This window comes from Triticum urartu, chromosome 2A (assembly GCF_056163025.1).
Source record: "Triticum urartu cultivar PI428250 chromosome 2A, HENAU_Tu73, whole genome shotgun sequence".
NCBI classification, from domain to species: Eukaryota; Viridiplantae; Streptophyta; class Magnoliopsida; order Poales; family Poaceae; genus Triticum; species Triticum urartu.
Genome location: NC_141874.1, coordinates 518,986,307 through 518,989,603, shown reverse-complemented (window position 1 = coordinate 518,989,603; position 3,297 = coordinate 518,986,307).

The following is a 3,297-nucleotide window of genomic DNA, read 5'->3' as shown; positions in this document are numbered from 1 at the left end:
GACTAATGTTGAGTCCATGGATTATACGCACTCTCACCCTTCCACCATTGCTAGCCTCTCTAGTACTGCGCAACTTTCGCCGGTACCATACACCCACCATATACCTTCCTCAAAACAGCCACCATACCTACCTATTATGGCATTTTCATAGCCATTCCGAGATATATTTCCATGCAACTTTTCGCCGTTCCATTTATTATGACACGCTTCATAATTGTCATATTGCTTAGCATGATCATGTAGTTGACATCGTATTTGTGGCAAAGCCACCATTGATAATTCTTTCATAGATGTCACTCATGAGTCATTGCAAAACCCGGTACACCGCCGGAGGCATTCATATAGAGTCATATCTTGTTCTAAGTATCGAGTTGTAATTCTTGAGTTGTAAGTAAATAAAAGTGTGATGATCATCATTATTAGAGCATTGTCCCAGTGAGGAAAAGATGATGGAGACTATGATTCCCCCACAAACCGGGATGAGACTTCGGACGAAAATAAATAAAAGAGGCCAAAGAAGCCCAAATAAAAAAAGAGAAAGAAAAGAGGCCATAAAAAAGAGAGAAGGACCGAATAAAAAATATAAAAATAAAAAAATGAGAGAAAAAGAGAGAAGGGACAAAGCTACTATCCTTTTACCACACTTGTGCTTCAAAGTAGCACCATTATCTTCATGATAGAGAGTCTCCTATGTTGTCACTTTCATATACTAGTGGGAATTTTACATTATAGAACTTGGCTTGTATATTCCAATGATGGGCTTCCTCAAAATGCCTTAGGTCTTCGTGAGCAAGCAAGTTGGATGCACACCCACTAGTTTCTTTTGTCGAGCTTTCACACACTTATAGCTCTAGTGCATCCGTTTCATGGCAATCCCTACTCACTCACATTGATATCTATTGATGGGCATCTCCATAGCCCGTTGATACGCCTAGTTGATGTGAGACTATCTTCTCCTTTTTGTCTTCTCCACAACCACCATTCTATTCCACCTATAGTGCTATGTCCATGGCTCACGCTCATGTATTGCGTGAAGATTGTAAAAGTTTGAGAACATCAAAAGTATGAAACAATTGATTGGCTTGTCATCGGGGTCGTGCATGACTTAAATATGTTGTGTGGTGAAGATGGAGCATAACCAGACTATATGATTTTGTAGGGATAGCTTTCTTTGGCCATGTTATTTTGAGAAGACATAATTGCTTAGTTAGTATGCTTGACGTATTATTATTTTTATGTCAATATGAACTTTTGTCTTGAATCTTTCGGATCTGAATATTCATATCACAAGTAAGAAGAATTACATTGAAATTATGCCAACTAGCATTCCACATCAAAAATTATCTTTTTTATCATTTACCTACTCGAGGACGAGCCGGAATTAAGCTTGGGGATGCTTGATACGTCTCCAACGTATCTATAATTTTTTATTGCTCCATGCTATATTATCTACTGTTTTGGGCAATATTGGGCTTTATTATCCACTTTTATATTACTTTTGGGACTAACCTATTAACCGGAGGCCCAGCCCAGATTTGATGTTTTATGCCTATTTCAGTGTTTCGAAGAAAAGGAATATCAAATGGAGTCGAAACGGAATGAAATCAACTGGAGAAGTTATTTTTGGAAGGAAACCTACCGGGTAGACTTGGACCCTACGTCAGAAGATGAAGAGGAGCTCACGAGGGTAGGGGGCGCGCCCACCCCCCTGGGGCGCGCCCCCCTGCCTTGTCCCCCCCCTTCGGTCCACTGACGTACCCCTTGTACCCATATATACCTACGCATCGTAAAACTTCCAGAACAGAGATTAGATCGGGAGTTCCGCCGCCAGAAGCCTCCGTAGCCACCGAAAACCAATCTAGACCCATTCCGGCACCCTGCCGGAGGGAGAAATCCTTCTCCGGTGGCCATCTTCATCATCCCGGAGCTCTCCATGACGAGGAGGGAGTAGTTCTCCCTCGGGGCTGAGGGTATGTACCAGTAGCTATGTGTTTGATCTCTCTCTCTCGTGTTCTTTATTTTGCACGATCTTGATGTATCGCGAGCTTTGCTATTATAGTTGGATCCTATGATGTTTTCTCCCCCCTCTACTCTCTTGTAATGAATTGAGTTTCCCCTTTGGAGTTATCTTAACGGATTGAGTCTTTAAAGATTTAAGAACACTTGATGTATGTCTTGCCGTGGGTATCTGTGGTGACAATGGGATACCACGTGATTCACTTGATGTATGTTTTGGTGATCAACTTGCGGGTTCCGCCCATGAACCTATGCATAGGGGTTGGCACATGTTTTCGTCATGATTCTCCGGTAGAACTGTGGGGCACTCTTTGAGGTCCTTTGTGTAGGTTGAATAGATGAATCTGAGATTGTGTGATGCATATCGTATAATCATGCCCACGGATACTTGAGGTGACATTGGAGTATCTAGGTGACATTAGGGTTTTCGTTGATTTGTGTCTTAAGGTGTTATTCTAGTGCGAACTCTAGGGTTGTTTGTGACACTTATTGGAATAGCCCAACGGATTGATTGGAAAGAATAACTTTGAGGTGGTTTCGTACCCTACCATAATCGCTTCGTTTGTTCTCCGCTATTAGTGACTTTGGAGTGACTCTTTGTTGCATGTTGAGGGATAGTTATGTGATCCAATTATGTTAGTATTGTTGGGGGAACTTGCACTAGAAAAAGTATGAACCCTAGGCCTTATTTCCACACATTGCAATACCGTTTACGCTCACTTTTATCATTAGTTACCTCGCTGTTTTTATATTTTCAGATTACAAACACCTTTATCTACTATCCATATACCACTTGTTTCACCATCTCTTCGCCGAACTAGTGCACCTATACAATTTACCATTGTATTGGGTGTGTTGGGGACACAAGGGACTCTTTGTTATTTGGTTTCAGGGTTGCTTGAGAGAGACCATCTTCATCCTACACCTCCTACGGATTGATAAACCTTAGGTCATCCACTTGAGGGAAATTTGCTACTGTCCTACAAATCTCTGCACTTGGAGGCCCAACAACGTCTACAAGAAGAAGGTTGTGTAGTAGACATCACTGGAATTAGGGTTTTGGCTCCGTATCTGATCGTTTGGGGGTACGTAGGTATATATAGGAGGAAGAAGTACGTCAGTGGAGCAACAGGGGGCCCACGAGGGTGGAGGGCGCGCCTGGGGGGGGGGGGGGGGGTTAGGCACGCCCCCTACCTCGTGGCGTCCCTGTTGGTTGCTTGACATAGGGTCCAAGTCTCCTGGATCATGTTCGGCGAGAAAATCACATTCCCGAAGGTTTCA